Source organism: Artemia sp. Qi Xiang Cuo, chromosome 1 (genome assembly GCF_049724085.1).
Source record: "Artemia sp. Qi Xiang Cuo chromosome 1, ASM4972408v1, whole genome shotgun sequence".
Classification (NCBI taxonomy): Eukaryota; Metazoa; Arthropoda; class Branchiopoda; order Anostraca; family Artemiidae; genus Artemia; species Artemia sp. Qi Xiang Cuo.
The window spans coordinates 36,785,643-36,804,775 of NC_142794.1; the positions used below are offsets into that span (position 1 = coordinate 36,785,643).

Sequence of the window (19,133 nt, forward strand, 5' to 3'; positions counted from 1 at the left end):
ATTAGGATGCAAATATTTTCTTTTGGTCAGTTCAACGTCCCTTAGTTTCAAATTCGCACACCAAAACTTCATTTCACCAAAGTCTTCAACTTCATTTTCGAACCCTTATGCATAGTTGTAATAGTAGTGGTCACAGTAGTAGTATTGGTATTACTAGTAGTAGTATTAATAGTAATAGTAGTGGTACTATTATCAGCAGTGGTATTAACATATTGTCTTTACAAATAGTTGCAATAGAAGTAGTGTTTGATGTAGTAATAGTTATGTAGCAGTGATAGTAGTATTGGTAGTAGCGTGCACATAACAATGTACAGTTGCATAACATCTTTAGATTTAATTAAAATTTTCCCTAAATATGGTAAATGGAGTAGTATGTCAGTAGCAGTAGTAGTGGTAGCAGTAGTAGTTGTGGTAGTTTTAGTAGCAGTGGTAGCATACAAATATTGCCTTTTTGATCATCTCCCTTATCATTTCCTGAAACTTCCGGATGGATATACCCAGTAATTCCTGAATTCCGCCCTTTTGACAGTCCTTATACACATAACGTGTTTTGGTTTAGTTCAACACCCCCCTCAAAATTCTCTGAAACGCTCACCTAAATGCTCTTGCTCTTCCTGGAAAGTAGAGTTCAAACATGCATATATTTCTCAATAATGTATACTATATGTAAGAAATGAGCGAATTACCTAACTTACAGTCCTTGCCCTGAGGACTCTGGGGAGATTAACATCCCAAAAGACATATTTAATAGACCTTTCAAAAATGCTGAACAAAATGGCCCTCTTAATATTTTGATCGGATGAAGTTTGAGGAATGATAGGATTTTAGGGGAGGAACTGGTTGCCCTCCAATCACTTTTGACTCTTAAAAAGGGCATTAAAACTTCCGACTTCCAATCCAATGAAACCCATCCGATCTAAAGTTTAAACGACCACCCGTTCCCTAAAATCTTTAATGCCCTGGGGAATATCTTAGAACCCTTGCCCCTATGATCAGGGGGTGTCCACACTGAAGGCATTGTTATATGCTCTTTCGACTATCGTGAACAAAATGGCTATCTCACAATTTCGATTGGATGCATTTTGGGAAAAGAGAGTGTCAGAGAGGGGAGGGTGGGCTAGTTGCCCTCCTTCACTTTTGACTCTTAAAAGGGAGCTAGAACGTTAAATTTCCAATCAAATGAGCCTCCTCTAAAGTTCACACAACCATCCCTTCCATAAAAAGCATATATGCCCCCTGGGCATAACTTATAACCCTTGCCCTCAGACTCTGGGAGATTGTATTAACCCCAAAGGCCTTGTAATGTGATATTTGGACTGTTTTTGAATAAATGGCTATCTCAAAATTTCTGTCGGATGCATTTTGGGAAAATAGAACACGAGGGAAGGGGGGTATAGTTGCCCTCCACTTACTTTGACTCTTAACAAGGGCACTAGAACTTCTGATTCCCAATCCATTGAACTCCCTCCGAAGTTAATGTGACCACCCCTTCCATAAAAAAAATTATTTGCACCCGTGGCATAGCTTACTACCCTTGCCCTGAGTGTTATTCGGGGGGGGGGGGGTTCATCCTCAAAGCCATAATTGCTCGACCTTTCAACTATATTTAACAAATTGGCTATCTAATTTTTTTTTTTTTTTTTTTTTTTTTTTTTTTTTTTTTTTTGCCAGGTGATTACCGTAATACACTATATATATATATATATATATATATATATATATATATATATATATATATATATATATATATATATATATATATATATATATATATATATATATATATATATATATATATATATATATATATATATATATATATATATATATATATATATATATATATATATATATATATATATATATATATATATATATATATATATATATATATATATATATATATATATATATATATATATATATATATATATATATATATATATATATATAGTAGAGAGAAAGAATTAACCGGTAAAATATGATAGACAAACGTAAATTGATAATTTCCTTTACACAGACTGTTTTCTGCTTTTATGCGCACAATATTCCCTCCTTGAGCCAAAAGATGACTCTCATGTTAACCAAAAGTTTCCAGGGAATCGAGCGCAGGGAATATTGATTTTTCTTAGCACTCTCTAGTTCTAGCTATTTGCGTTATGAAGGCGAAGGCTTAGAAAATTGACAAGATTGTGGTGAAAGTTTATCTCTGAGTTCTGTGGATTTTAATGATACCGTGTGTGATCTTTTGTGTTGTGGGTATATTTATTGGATAGAATGAATATTTACTTTATAATGGATACTCATCTGTAAAATATTGGAAAACAATGTGTAAGTATTTTTCATGTTAGGAGATTGCCATATGAATCATGTATAGAATAGCCAAGGCTCAGGGTGTTTTTTCACAGTTAAAAAAAGTCTGGAAGAATAGGAAGATAAGTCTGCAAACCAAGATTAGAATCTTAGAAGCTACAGTGATGACAGTGGTCAAATATGGCTCTGAAGCATGGACGCTCCGAAAGGCGGATGAAGATTTACTGGATGTTTTCCAGAGAAATTGCTTAAGGATTGTTCTGGGTACCCGGCTGACTGACCGTATTTCAAACAATAGGCTATACAAAAAATGTGGTTCAACACCGCTTGCTAGGTCTATAATGAAAGAAAGGTTGAGGTGGTTAGGGCATGTTGTACGGATGAAGGATGACAGATTGCCGAAGATTGTTCTTTACGGCCAACCATCTAGGGCTAAACGGAAAGCAGGTCGTCCCCGTCTGGGGTGGGAGGACCTCATTAAGAAAGATTTAAAGGAAATGGGGAACTTCGTGGGAGGGTGTAAAAAGGGAGGCTTTGATTCGATTGGGGTGGAGGAGGAGCGTGCGTAGCTGTGTTAGCCTCAGGCGGCTTGGTGTTGCGATGAGTTGTTAGTAGTAGTAGTAGTAGTTTCAGCAAATTAAAAGCTTCAGGACAGTTTAAGAGGGACTTCGAATTGGCATTTAAAAGATCCGAGCAGATTAATTCACCAGATACTAGGCTTTAAATAATTGAGGTGGCCAAACTCATAGACTGTTTTTGGCATATTGCAATTCACGCTATACATTGAAAATTATATATTTCAACCAGGTTAGATTCTTAATATTCGGTTTTTGAGATTTTGTTCTACATGCATATTGTTTTTAAACGACTTATACACAGTTGCATACCATATTATTACAGCTTAGGTCTAAATTAGATAAGTTCAATTTAGTTCAGGAGGGAGGTTCTAACCACAGGGAAGTCTTTTTGAAGCAATTACCGCATACCATGATCATTATAACAAAGAACACCTATCTTTTATCTTTTTAAATATTCATGGGGGTTAAGCCCAAAGCTCCTGTATTTTTTTTGTAGAAAAGCCATACTCATAAATTAAAATTACTACAAAAACAGGACATGTCTTTAGGTGACGAAGTAGACCTACTTCGTCATCTACTTGGCTGGCTCTTGGTGTCACCAAGAACCCACCAAATAAACGGTGTCACCAACCTACTTGACTGGTTTTTGGTGTCACAAACTTTAAATCTGGTTTGTGTCCAGTGTTGATTGGGTCAGGCCTCCCGAGTTGTCCGTAGTATTGAATCACAAACCACAAAATACTTAAAGCATCTATATAGGCTGAACCAAGGTTTTTTGTCAGGTATCCTATATTATCCGGCCAATAGCTGTCGAAAGGACGCATAGTAATTTTTCAAGTATTATGCATCCCTGGTCTAAACCTCCGTTTAATTTGGGTTTTTACAGACAATTTGTAAAGCAAATCAACCGAAAAACTACGAGAAAATGTTTTTTCTTTTACACAGCATAAAAAACAGGTTTCTGATTGGCTGATTATAAGACGTTCTGCCGGTAAAACGCTAAATAAAAACCTATCTCAAAATTTTAAACTCTTTACAGTTTTATACATTTTTTTCTCTCCGGCAACCTAAGCCTCTTAAGCCCGGATAATTTGACACTAAAATAGGCTTTAAATTTTGTCTCACCACACGTTTTTAGCCTGCCTATGACAGTAAAAGACACAGTTCAATCATCTTAATAATATGGGTTTATATAAGTTATATAAGATTCATATCATTTTCATTACCTTTTAAATTCAACATCCTTAGTTTTAAAGCCAGGAAACGTTCTTCTGGAAAAATGTCAAATACAGGCTTCAAACCGCGAGTCACTCTTGCCAAAAATAATCGGACATGAGCCGGCATTTCCGGATTTTTTCTGTTAGTGTTTACCGTGCTAAAGGGCCTCTTTTAATTATAATAATTATAATTGATAATTAGTAAAACTCCGTTTTTGGGAAATTATAAGAAAAAAATATTCTCCTTTATAAATGAAAAAATTAGTTTAAGCATTCCACTGATAATTTTTGTCACTTAGCCCTTTTTTCACCTCTTATAATCCTTTTTCTTGGTGTCATCTCCCCACTACCCTCTAATTTTTCGCACGCTTAGTTTTAAAGCCAAAAAGTGTTTCCCAGGAATAGTGAAGAGTTCAAGCTTTAAAACGCAAGCTGCAGTAATCTTGGCAAAAATAACTCCCCGGCATTACAAGTTGTTTCTGTTAGCATTGATGATAATTTCCCATGTTGAAGAATTTTTATTAATGATTATAATTATGATTGGTAATTAGTGTATAGTCAGTTTTTGGAAAGTTATAGGAAAAAATATTGTCTCTTAAAAAAGAAAAACTGATTTAAACATTCCACTGATAGTTTTGTCACTGGAACCTTTTTCGCCTCCCACAATCCCTTTCTTGGTGCTACCCCCCTCCCAGTACCCTCCAATTTTTTGACGGGCTTATATTTAAATCCAAAACGCGGTAAGTTTTATGACAGGTCTTACAGAGAAATGACAAGCTTTATACCGAGAGCTAATGCCAAAAATAACTCCGTTACAAGTCGGCACTATAAGTTGTTTCTGTTTGCACTTGTAATAATTTCCCAGTTGAAAGATTTCTTTGAATAATAGTTTTTCTCTAAGATAAATATTTTTGCTTTGGGTGTTTCAGTTGTCAAACGGATGAATTTGTTAAAACAAACAATTAAGGAAATTGATAAAGCTGATAAATTATTGATTTTACCTATGATGTTCCCAAGGCCGTATCAAGGGAGGGGGGGGGGGTACCAGTTTTAACCCCCCCCACCAAAAAAGGGAAGAAAAATTATAAATGTAACAAACATAAATGTAGTAGACATAACTCATAAGAATGTATTACAAATGCAAATAAAAATGGTGATGCGTTTTTGAAATTTTTTGTCTAAAACATTCCGCAGAAAAAATATTCCCCCTCCCCTCAAACAAAAGTTTTGCGCTTTGTGTAAACACTTAAAATAGAGTGACAAAGAAGGGAAATGAATTTGTATATGTTTCACCAGAGTTAATAGACACTATTAAAACTCATGCTTATTAATTCCTATTAGTTCCGCTGTATCCTCCTCGTCGTCCCTTTTTACACAATTATTATAACTAACTAGCAGCTTTCCTGTCTTACGATCACCAAAAAAAGAAGAAAAAAGCATAGTGCATACGCTTTTGTGAGTGAATATGGCATAAAAATGGTGTCACCTCCTCAAAGCAAGTTTGAAGTCACCTTGCCCTCCCACATTAAAAAAAACTACTAACTCGATCCCCAAGTCGTGAGAAAAAACAAGGTAGCCTCAACAAAACTGTAACTCAGGAAATACTTATCGAGAAGAGATAGTATTTAACCCCTCCCCCCGCGCCTCTAATCAAATTTGTATCCATAATTCTGCGTAAAATGCTCTAATTTAACTTTTTTGTTTATTATGCAAACATAACTTTTGCTCAACTAAGAATATATCCTCCTCATTTTACTTTTCATCGACAGAAAAGCCTAATGCCAAATCCAAACCCTTGATCTCGAAATTAAGAGGCTGGTGCTATTCCAATGAACTAAATGAGCTTGATTTTGCACCATTGGCGTACCTAGACCTCGGCGCCGCGCCGGCGGATCGACCGAACGCCGCCGACGCGAGGCCCGGTCGAACGCCGCCGGAGTGTCGTAACGCCGCCAGAGGGCCAAAGATGCGCCACCGTCGACGGAGGCGGTGGCGTTCGGTCGAGTTTAAATTAATTTTGCGGCAATTCTTCGTTGTGTCAACCGCAAAGTTGGAGTTTTTCCTTCTTGTGTGGTTTAGAATTTCTATTTTCCTGATTAGAAATCAAGCAGGGCTTCCACTATCGCTGATTTTTCGAGCATTTCCCCAAAAACATGTGCGTCACCCTGAAAAACGATTTAGTTCCTCGAAAATCACGCAATCACGGTGACACCCCTATCTATTTATCACCTCTGACTTTTCTTGCTAAAGATTACTTTGCATACCATAATTCTTCACTGCTTTCTTGTTCGTTAAGTTTCGTCTGTTTTTTTACTTGCATAAAAACAAAACAGATACAATATTCACTTGCAAATATTGCAATATACACAGTTCTTCATATGCTGACAAAAAACAGTATAGTCTTGATGAAATGAGTTTAAATTATTCCGAACGTAGTTTCCCAATCGGTATTCCTAACAACGCTCGTATTCAAGAATTTAATTTTCAAGTTGAATAGAATTAAATAACAAATTCACTATTATACATCTTCAGCCTTCAGTTGGATTTTGAAATTGACAGCCGACAGATTTTTTCTACAGCTGAATTTTAAGTTTGCAGATTTTTGTTTTTTTTGCTGTTTTTAGATAAGATTTTCTTAATGTTTAATACTCAATTTCAGAACGCCTGAATTTTTAATACTCAATTGTTCGGAAGTTACCTCAGAAATATGACTCAAAAATAAATTATAAATTATTGCCTATAGGGGGGGGATATGGGGCTATCATGTTTAAGTGAGAATACCTTATTTTTTTTATTGAAAGCAGGGAAGCCAAAAGGATAACTCATTTTTTCATCTAAATCGGAGACAGAAGAAAATGATATTAAATTTCCTGGGAAACCATAGAAATATTTTGATAGACCTAAGGCCCCCATTTAGAGCTTGTTCATCGTCTTGTGTATTTTGGAATTTCTCGTAGACTACTGGCATAAATTGACTTTTGTGTGTGCTCCCTTTTAATAGATTCATTGGATCCTATTGAATGTCGCGGCGAATCTATGACTTAGTTTTCCAATAATTTGAGGTATATCTGAACAATTTCCACATTTTTGTTGTTGTCTTTGTATCCCTTTACTCATACCCTCAATTTTTTTCAAGGAACACTAAGCTGTTTAACGTTATTTTGCGTGTTTGTTTGAACCATATAGTGACCTAGTTAATTATTAAGTAACTTATTTTTCTAATGAAAGTTGAGACGGTATCCTATCAAGGTGGTATCCAGAGGCGGGGGGGAGGTAGGGGGGTATTACATTTAAATGATAATATCTCGAAACTTTTTTATTGAAAGCAGGGATCCCAATTTTTTTTTTAATTTAAAGCAGAGACGGTATTTTATCAAGGTGGTATCCAGAGGGGGGGGGGGCAAGGGCGGATCCAGGATTTTTTTTTTCGGGGGGGGGGGTTACTAATTTTTGACTCAGTTTTTGACTAATTTTACTGATTTTTACCTAGGTTTTACTAATTTTTGACTTATTAGTAGAGGAGGGGGTACCAGCCGTGTCACGCACCCCTGCTGCCACCTACAACTTTTTTTGCATCCCAAATAAGGGCATAGCCTCCCTAGGGAGAATGATTACGTAATGGGGTCAATGACCTCTTTTTCCAAGGTCGATTTATTTGATGTTTCTATGTGTAATAGCTCCGGGGCGAAGGTTGCACAAGCGCATTGAATTCTAACGAGAACAATGTTATTGATCTGGGACTCGAGGGGGAAGTGAATTTCCGAGAACTTGATTGCATAATCGAAGGGGAAGTGGATTTCCGAGAACTTGATTTACATAATCGCTAGGGGAAATTATTGATTCACGAAGGGGAGAATTAAGAAACATTAAGGCTTCTTTAATCTTAGGTCTGAGGAAGGGGGAATTAAGAAACAAACATGGCTTCATTGTTGTTTGGTTAGCTTAACCTGAGAAATAGCACCTGTGAACTAGATTTACATAATCGCTAGGGGAAATTATTGATTCACGAAGGGGAGAATTAAGAAACATTAAGGCTTCTTTAATCTTAGATCTGAGGGATAAACATTCTTTAGGACAGAGAAAAAAATTAATATTTTATTTTTAAATAGGGCTTCATTGATCTGTAGTGTCAGGAATCATAATTGACATCACATGTTATCTTGGAATTATGCGGGAGTCTAAAGAGATAGAAATTCTATTTTTAAATACGGCTTCACGGAGCTTTAAGTCGGAGAGATAAATTGATATTCTAACGAAACCCTAATAGTTTAGCTAGGAAAATTTATGAGATGAAGAGATTAACGTAGGAAAGGGTTTCCTAGAAATTTGAAATGCGTTAGCGCAGAGATGCCAAACAAAAGGAACACGCTGAAATTACGTTTAGGGATTATTTGGGTGAAACCGTTTTATCCATTTTACGGGATTATTTTGGCGAAACAGTTTGAGCCATTTGAAAGAAGATTTTAAGAAAGGTTTTAGAAGAGAATTTGAGGGTGAAACTCTGTGGTCGTTATAATACACAAGTTCCATGTGAACAGTGTTGTGAGGTCCTCTACCCCAACCCCAAAGGGTTCCGATCCCCCACCCCAACCCCGAAGGAAGCCCCCGGTACTCAAAGGCCCCCCAAGCTCCCAAAGAGTCCCAGCCCCTCACCCGCCCTCCTCAGACCCTCACAGGCCCTCCTCTGTTCCTCACCGGGCCCCCCGGACCCCCACAGGGCCCCCCCGGACCACCGAGGCCCTCTCCCCCGGCCTCCATGGGCCCCCCGGCGCCCAAAGAGCCACCGGCGCCCCCAAAGGCCCACCCAGACCCCCAAAGGCCATCCCCGGGCTCCCCAAAGGACCATCGAGCTCCCAAAGGACCAACGGGGTCCCAAAGGCCCTACATCGGCCCCAAAGGTCTCCCAAGGTCCCATAGAGCCCCAGCCCCCAAACGCCCTCCTCGGACCCTCAAAGGACATCCTCGGGCCCCCCCCCCAAAGGCCCATCGAGCTCCCAAAGGACCAACGGGTCCCAAAGGCCCTCCACCGGTCCCCAAATGTCCCCCAGGCACCCAAAGGCCCTCCCTGTGCCCCCAAGGCCCCCCCCGCTCCCCAAGGCCCCCCGGCGCCCCCCAAGGCCCACCCAGACCCCCCAAGGACACCCCCGGGCCCCCCAAAGGCACATCGAGCTCCCAAAGGACCAACGGACCCCCAAAGGCCCGCCCCCGGCCCCCAAATGTCCCTCCGGACCCCCAAAGGCCCTCCCTGTGCCCCAAAGGCCCACCGGTCCCCAAATGTCCCTCCGGACCCCCAAAGGCCCTCCCTGTGCCCCCCGTGCACCCGTCTTTCGTTGATGTGTGTTGTCTGAAACCTATGATTTGGGATGTGTAGTTTGCTACTTCAGGCTTTTCTGAGCTAAGGTTTCCTAGTATTTCCTAGGTGAATGTTGTCTGAAACCAATAGTTTGGGATGTGTAGTTTGCTATTTTTGACTTTTCTGAGCTAGGTTTCTTAGTCTTTCGTTGGTGTATGTTGACTGAAACCGATGATTTGGGGTATGTAGTTTGCTATTTTTGACTTTTCTGAGCTGGATTTCTTAGTCTTTCATAGGTGTGTGTTGTCTGAAACCTATGATTTGGGATGGGTGGATTGCTACTTTTGACTTTTCTGAGCTGGATTTCTTAGCCTTTCATAGGTGTTTGTTGTCTGAAAGCTATAGTTTGGGATGACTAGTTTGCTATTTTTGACTTTTCTGAGCTAGGTTTCTTAGCCGTTCATAGGTGAGTGTTGTCTGAAACCTAGGATTTGGGATATGCAATTTTCTATTTCCGACTTTTCATACCCGGATTTCTTAGTCTTTCGTAGGTGTGTGGTGTCTTAAACCTATGATTTAGGATGTGTGGGTTGCTATTTTCTGAAATTTATGAGCTGGATTTCTTATCCATTAGTAGGTGTGTGTTGACTGAAACCTACGATTTGGGATGGTTAATTTTCTTTTTTTGACTTGTCTGAGCTGGATTTCTTAGCCATTCGTAGGTGTGTGTTGACTGAAGCCTATGATTTGCGAGGTGTAGTTTGATTTTTGGACTTTTCAGAGCTAGGATTCTTAGTCACTCATAGGTGTTTATTGTCTGAAACCTCGAGTTTGGGATGACTAGTTTGCTATTTCAGACTTTTCTGAGCTAAGGTTTCTTAGTATTTAGTAGGTGAATGCTGTCTGAAACCTATAGTTTGGGATATGTAAATTACTATTTCGGGTTTTTCTGAGTTGGATTTCTTAGTCTTTCATAGGCGTGGGGTGTCTGAAACCTATGATTTGGGATGGTTAATTTGCTATTTTCGACTTTTCTGAGCTAGGTTTCTTAGCCTTTCATAGGTATGTGTTGTCAGAACATTACGATTTGGGATGTGTAGTTTGCTATTTCAGACTTTTCTGAGCTAAGATTTTCTAGTATTTCGTAGGTGAATGTTGTCTGAAACCAATAGTTTGGGGTGAGTAGTTTGATATTTTGACTTTTCTGAGCTAGGTTTCTTAGTCTTTCGTTGGTGTGTGTTGACTTAAACCTATGATTTGGGATATGTAGTTTTCTATTTTTGACTTGTCTGAGCTTGATTTCTTAGTCTTTCAGTGGAGTGTTTTGAATGAAACCTTTTATTTGGGTTGTGTTGATTTCTACTTTTTACTTTCCTGAGCTGGATTTATTTGCCTTTTATAGATGGTTGATGTCTGAAACATCTCGTTTGGGCTGAGTAGTTTGGTATTTGTGAATTTTATGAGCTAGGTTTCTTAGCCGTTCATAGGTGAGTGTTTTCTGAAACCTATGATTTGGGATATGTACTTTGCTATTTTTGACCTTTCATAACAGGATTTCTTAGTCTTTCATTGGTGTGTGGTGTCTGAAACCGATGATTTGGGATGTGTGGGTTGCTATTTTTTGAATTTTCTGAGCAGGATTTCTTAGCCATTCGTAGGTGTGTGTTGACTGAAACCTATGTTTTGGGATTGTTAATTTGCTATTTTTGACTTTTCTGAGCTAGATTTCTTAGCCTTTCATAGGTGTGTCCTTTCAGAAAATTATGATTTGGGAGATATAGTTTGCTTTTTGGACTTTTCAGAGCTAGGATTCTTAGTCACTCATAGGTGTTTGTTGTCTGATACTTCGAGTTTGGGATGAGTACTTGGCTATTTCAGACTTTTCTAAGCTAAGGTTTCTTAGTATTTCGTAGGTGAATGCTGTCTGAAACTTATGATTTGGGATATATACATTACTATTTCGGGCTTTTCTGAGTTGGATTTCTTAGTCTTTCATTGGTGTGTGTTGTCTGAAACCTTTGATTTGGGATGAGTGGATTGCTACTTTTGACTTTTCTGAGCTGAATTTCTTAGCCTTTCATAGGTGTTTGTTTTCTGAAACATATAGTTTGGGATTAATAGTTTTATTTTTAAGAGTATTATTTTCTATGTTTTGCTTAGCTTTTCTTAGGTGAGTTTAGTCTGAAACACATGATTTGGGATATGTAAATTAATATTTAGGGCTTTTCTATGATAGATTTCTTAGTCTTTCGTTGGTGTGTGATCTCTGAAACATATGATTTGGTATGGGTGGATTGCTACTGTTGACTTGTCTGAGCTGGATTTCTTAGCCTTTCATAGGTGTTTGTTGTGTGAAACCTATAGTTTGGGATGACTAGTTTGCTATTTTTGACTTTTCTGAGCTAGATTTCTTAGCCTTTCATAGGTGTGTCCTTTCAGAAACCTATGATTTGGATTATGTAGTTTGCTATTTTTGACTTTTCTGGGCTGGATTTATTAGCCTTTCATAGGTGTGTGTTGACTGAAACCTATGATTGAGATGAGTGGTTTGCTATTTTTGTCTTTTCTGAGCTAGTTTTCTTCACACAAAAACTTACACACACACACACACACACACACGAAAAAATACACACACACACACGAAAACAAAAAAACACAAAAAAGAAAAGAAACACCCACAAAAAAACACACACACACACAAAAACTAACACCCACACTCAAAAACTAACATACACACGCAAAAACATACATTCACACAAAAACTAACATGTACACAAAAACTTACACACACACAAAAACTTACACACACACTCAAAAACTTACACATACACACAAAAACTTACACACACACACTAACACTTATTCACACACACACACACAAACACACACATACACACAAAAAACTTACACATGCACACTAAAACTTACATGCACATAAAATCTTACATGCACACAAAAACTTACACACACACAAAATCTTACACGCACACACAACAACTAACACACACACACGAAAACTTACACACACACACAAGAAAACTTACACACACACACACACAAAAACTGACACTCAAACAAATTAACACTTACACACACACACACACGGACTCTTACAAAAACAAATTCCAAATCTTACATGCACAATAAAACATGAACATACACACACACACACAAAACTAACAAAATAAAGCGACAACATAAATGCACATGATAACTAAAATGCGAGACCAAACTTACACACACACAAACAAACAGAAATACACACCCAAAACAACACAAAACACACACAACCCCCATCCAAAACAAACACCCTCCACCCCCCACACCCACAAACCCCCACACAAACAAAAACAAACAAACACAGAAACACAAAAAAAAAAAAAAAAACAAACAAAACGAAACACAAACAAAAACACACAAACCAACACACAAACAAATTAGCATACAATCAAAATAACAAACACAAACAATTTCACTCACACAAAAAATGACTCTCACCCACACACACACACTCACACACACACACACACTCACACACACGCACGCACACATGACACACACACACACACACACACTAAAACTCACACACACACACAAAAACTCACACAAACACACACACACACACACACACACAAACTTACACATGCACATGAAAACTTACATGCACACAAAAACTTACATGCACACAAAAACTTACACACACACACACACACACACACACACACACACACACACACACACACACGAAAACTTACATACACACTCCAAAACTTGCACACACACACATACACACACACACACAAACGTACAAAAAAACATACACATGAACACACAAAAAAACTCACACACACATACACACAAACATGAAAACACAAAAACAAACACACACAAAAAATCAACAACACACACACACTAAAAAACACGCTCACACACACTAACACCAACACGACAACACTTACACACACAAAAACTTACACACACACACACACACACACACACAAACACACACACACAGAAAAACACAAAAAAATAAAACACAAACACAAACACACACACAAACTTACAAACACACACACAAAAACTTACACACACAAAAACAAGAATCGATACAAACAAACTTACACATACACACAAAAACTAACACCCACATGCAAAAACTAACATGAACACAAAAACTTACATGCACACAAAAACTTTGTGTGCATGTAAGTTTTTGCGTGTGGGTGTACGTTTTTGTGTGTGTGTGTGAGTTAGTGTTTGTGTGTCTAAGCTTTTGTGTGTGTTATTATTGACGTGTGTGTGTGTGTGTGTGTAAGTGTTTGTGTGCATGTAAGTTTTAATGTGAATGTGTAAGTGTGTGTGTGTGTGTAAGTTTTTGTGTGTGTGTATGTTTTTGTGTGTGTGTGTGTAAGTTTTTGTGTGTGTGTGTAATTGTTTGTGTGTGTGTATGTTTTTGTGTGCATTTAAGTTTTTGTGTGAATGTAAGTTTTTGAATGTGGGTGTAAGTTTTTGTGTGTGTGTGTAAGTTTTTGTGTGTCTAAGCTTTTGTGTGTGGGTGTAAGTTTTTGTGTGTGTGTTTGTATGTTTGTGTGTGTGTTTGTGTGGGTGTGTAAGTTTTTTGTGTGTGTCTGTGTGTGTGTGTTTGTGTGTGTGTGTGTGTGTGTGTGTAATTGTTTTTGTTTTTAAGTTTTTTCGAGTGTGTGTGATTTGTAGTCTTTGTGTGTGTAAGTTTGTGTGTGTGTGTGTGTGTGTGTTTGTAAGTTTTTGTGCATGTGTGTGTGAGTTTTTGTTGTGTGTAAGTTTTTGTTTGGTGTGTGTGTGTGTGTAAGTTTTTGTGTGTGTGCTTGTTTTGGAGTGTGTTTGTTTGTTTTCGTGTGTGTATGTGTGTGTGTGTGTTTTGTGTGTGTGTGTGTGTGTGTGTGTGTGCGTGTATTTTTGTGTGTGAATGTTAGTTTTTGTGTGCATTTAAGTTTTAATCTGAATTTGTAAGTTTTTGTGTGTGTGTGTGTGTGTGTAAGTTTTTGTGTGTGTGTGAGTTTTTAGATGTGTGTTTAAGTTTTCGTGTGTGTGTGTGTGTGTGTGTGTGTTTGTGTTTGTGTGTAGTTTTTTTTTTGTTTGTTTGTTTTTGTTTGTGTGTGTGTGTGTGTTTGTGTGTGTGTGTGTGTGTTTGTGTGTGTGTGTGTGTGTGTGTGTGTAATTTTTTGTGTGTGTTAGTTTTTGTGTGCATGTGTAAGTTTTCGTGTGGATGTTTAAGTTTTTTTGTGTGTGTGTGTGTAAGTTTTTGTGTGCGTGTTAGTTTTGGGTTGTGAGTGTGTATGTGTCAGTGTGTGTTTGTGTGTTTAAGTTATCTTTTGTTTTTGTGTATTTTTTTGTGTGTGTGTGTGTGTAATTTTTCGTTTGTGTGTGTTAGTTTTCGTGTGTGTGTGTGTGTTTTTGTGTGTGCGTGTAAGTTTTTGTGTGTGTGTAAGTTTTTGTGTGAATGTAATTTTTTATGTGAATGTAAGTATTATTGTGAAGGTGTAATTGTTTTGTGTTTAGTTTTTTGTGTGTTTTTGTGTGTGTGTGTGCTTTAGTGTTCATGTGTGTGTGTAAGTTTTTGTGTGTGTGTGTAAGTTTGAGTGAGTGTGTGTAAGTTTTAGTGTGTGTGTAAGTTTTTGTGTACATGTAAGGTTTTGTTTGCATGTAAGTTTGTGCTTGTGGGTGTAAGTTTTTGCGTGCGTGTGTAAGTTTTGTGGGTGTGTGTGTGTATGTTTGTGTTTGTCTTAGCTTTTTGGTGTGTATTTTTTTACGTGTGTGTGTGTGTGTGTAAGTGTTCGTGTGTGTGTGTGTGTGTGTGTGTAATTTTTTGTGTGAAGAAAACTAGCTCAGAAAAGACAAAAATAGCAAACCACTCATCTCAATCATAGGTTTCAGTCAACACACACCTATGAAAGGCTAATAAATCCAGCCCAGAAAAGTCAAAAATAGCAAACTACATAACCCAAATCATAGGTTTCTGAAAGGACACACCTATGAAAGGCTAAGAAATCTAGCTCAGAAAAGTCAAAAATAGAAAACTAGTCATCCCAAACTATAGGTTTTAGACAACAAACACCTATGAAAGGCTAAGAAATCCAGCTCAGAAAAGTCAAAAGTAGCAATCCATCCATCACAAATCATATTTTTCAGACATAACAGACATATTATAGACTAAGAAATCTATCTTCGTAAAGCCCGAAATAGTAATTAACATATCCCAAATCATAAGTTTCAGACAACATTCACCTATGAACGGCTAAGAAACCTAGCTCAGAAAAGTCAAAAATAGCAAACTAGTCATTCCAAACTATAGGTTTCAGACAACAAACACCTATGAAAGGCTATGAAATTCAGCTCAGAAAAGTCAACAGTAGCAAACCAGCCATCCCACATCATATGTTTCAGACAACACACACCTACGAAAGACTAAGAAATCCCACTCAGATAAGCCCGAAATAGTAATTTATATATCCCATATCATAAGTTTCAGACAGCATTTACCTACAAAATACTAAGAAACCTTAGCTTAGAAAATTCTGAAATAGCAAAGTACTCATCACAAACTCGAAGTTTCAGACAACAAACACCTATGAGTGACTAAGAATCCTAGCTCTGAAAAGTCCAAAAAGAAAACTATATCTCCCAAATCATAATTTTATGAAAGGAAACACCTATGAAAGGCTAAGAAATCTAGCACAGAAAAGTCGGAAATATCAAATTAAACATCCCAAAACATAGGATTCAGTCAAAACAAAACTACGAATGTATAAGAAATCATGCTCAGAACATTAAAAAAATAGCAACCCACACATCCCAAATCATAGCTTTCAGACACCACACACCTATGAAAGACTAAGAAATCCGGTTATGAAAGGTCAAAAATAGCAAATTACATATCCCAAATCATAGGTTTCAGACAACACACACCAAAGAAAGACTAAGAAACCTAGCTCAGAAAAGTCAAAAATAGCAAACTAGTCATCCCAAACTATAGCTTTCAGACAACAAACACATATGAAAGGCTAAGAAATCAATATAAGAAAACTCAAAAGTATAAATCCAAAAATAACAAATCCTATTTTTCATACAAAACACACCTATGAAAGTCTAATAAATCCAGCTCAGAAAAGTCATAAATAGCAAACTACATATCCCAAATCATAGGTTTCAGTCAACACACACCAACGAAAGACTAAGAAACCTAGCTCGGAAAAGTCAAAATAGCAAACTACACATACCAAACTATTGGTTTCAGGCAATATTCACCTACGAAATACTAGAAAACCTTTGCTCTGAAAAGCCTGAAATAGCAAACTACACATCACAAATCATAATGTTCTGACAGCACATACCTATGAAAGGCTAAGAAATCCAGCTCAGAAAAGTCAAAAATAGCAAATTACACATCCCAAATCCTAGGTTTCAGACACCACACGCCTATGAAAGACTAAGAAATCCAACTCAAAAAAGCCTGAAATAGTAATTTACATACCCCAAACTATAGGTTTCAGACAGCATTCACCTACGAAATACTAAGAAAGCTTAGCTCAGAAAAGTCTGAAATAGCCAACTACTCATCCCAAACTCGAAGTTTCAGACAACAAACACCTATGAGTGACTAAGAATCCTAGATCTGAAAAGTCCAGAAAGCAAACTACACCTCCCAAATCATTGGTTTCAGTCAACACACACCTACGAATGGCTAAGAAATCAAGCTCAGGAAAGTCAAAAATAGAAAATTAACCATCCCAAATCATAGGTTTCAGTCAACACACACCAATGAATGGCTAAGAAATCCAGTTCAGAAATGTCAGAAAATAGAAACCCACACATCCTAAATCATAGGTTTCAGACACCACACACATACGAAAGACTAAGAAAACCGGTTATGAAAAGTCGGACGTAGCAAATTACATATCCCAAATCCTAGGTTTCAGACAACACTCACCTATGAACGGCTAAGAAACATAGCTCAGACAAGTCAAAAATAGCAAACTAGTCATCCCAAACTATAGGTTTAAGACAACAAACACCTAGGAAAGTCTAAGAAATCAAGATCAGAAAAGTCAAAAATAGAAATCAACCAATCCCAAATCATAGGTTTCAGACAACAAACACATAATAAAGACTAAGAAATCAATCTCAGAAAAGACAAAATTAGCAAACTACATATCCCAAATCATCGGTTTCAGTCAACATACACCAACGAAAGACTAAGAAACCTAGCTCAGAAAAGTAAAAAATAGCAAACTACACATCCCAAACTATGGGTTTCAGACAACATTCACCTAGGAAATACTAGGAAACCTTAGCACAGAAAAGCCTGAAGTAGCAAACTACACATCCCAAATCATAGGTTACAGACAACACCCACCAACGAAAGACGGGGCCCCGGGGGGGGGGCACAGGGAGGCCCTTTGGGGGTCCGGAGGGACATTTGGGGACCGGTGGGCCTTTGGGGCACAGGGAGGGCCTTTGGGGGTCCGGAGGGATATTTGGGGGCCGGGGGCGGGCCTTTGGGGGTCCGTTGGTCCTTTGGGAGCTCGCTGGGCCTTTGGGGGGCCCGGGGGTGTCCTTTGGGGTTCTGGGTGGCCCTTTGGGGGCACCGGTGGTCCTTTGGGAGCTTGGGGGGCCTTTGTGGCACAGGGAGGGCCTTTGGGTGCCTGGAGGACATTTGGGGACCGGTGGAGGGCCTTTGGGACCCGTTGGTCCTTTGGGAGCTCGATGGGCCTTTGGGGGGGGCCCGGGGATGTCCTTTGAGGGTCCGAGGAGGGCGTTTGGGGCTGGGGCTCTATGGGACCTTGGGAGACCTTTGGGGCCGGTGTAGGGCCTTTGGGACCCCGTTGGTCCTTTGGGAGCTCGATGGTCCTTTGGGGAGCCCGGGGATGGCCTTTGGGGGTCTGGGTGGGCCTTTGGGGGCGCCGGTGGCTCTTTGGGAGCCCGGGGGACCATTGAGGACCGGGGGAGGGCCTCTGTGGTCCGGGGGCCCTTTGGGGTCCAGGGGCCCTTTGAGGACCAGAGGAGTGCCTTTGAGGGTCTGAGGAGGGCGTTTGGGGGATTGGGGCTCTTTGGGAGCTTGGGGGACCTTTGAGTACCGGGGGGCTTCCTTCGGGGTTGGGGTGGGGGATCGGAACCCTGTGGGGTTGGGGTAGAGGACCTCACAACACTGTTCAAATGGAACTTGTGTATTATAACGACCACAGAGTTTCACCCTCAAATTCTCTTCTAAAACCTTTCTTAAAATCTTCTTTCAAATGGCTCAAACTGTTTCGTCAAAATAATCCCATAAAATGGATAAAACGGTTTCACCCAAATAATCCCTAAACGTAATTTCAGCGTGTTCCTTTTGTTTGACATCTCTGCGCTAACGCATTCCAAAGTTCTAGGAAACCCTTTCCTACGTTAATCTCTTCATCTCATAAATTTTCCTAGCTAAACTATTAGGGTTTCGTTAGAATATCAATTTATCTCTCCGACTTAAAGCTCCGTGAAGCCGTATTTAAAAATAGAATTTCTATCTCTTTAGACTCCCGCATAATTCCAAGATAACCTGTGATGTCAATTATGATTCCTGACACTAAAGATCAATGAAGCCCTATTTAAAAATAGAATATTAATTTTTCTCTCTTTCCTAAAGAATGTTTATCCCTCAGACCTAAGATTAAAGAAGCCTTAATGTTTCTTAATTCTCCCCTTCGTGAATCAATAATTTCC

At 38.7% G+C, this 19,133-nt stretch overlaps 1 protein-coding gene across 2 annotated transcripts in view; it reads left to right on the plus strand.

The window, feature by feature from the left end:
• Positions 1-2,172: 2,172 nt before the first annotated feature.
• The window catches only part of rho-5 (rhomboid-5), a 349,085-nt gene continuing 332,124 nt past the window's right edge, over positions 2,173-19,133 (plus strand). For both annotated transcript variants that reach the window (XM_089100907.1, XM_089100993.1), the window contains exon 1: positions 2,173-2,331. The gene's annotated coding sequence lies outside the window, so the exon portion shown is untranslated. The remainder of the gene's footprint in view (positions 2,332-19,133) is intronic.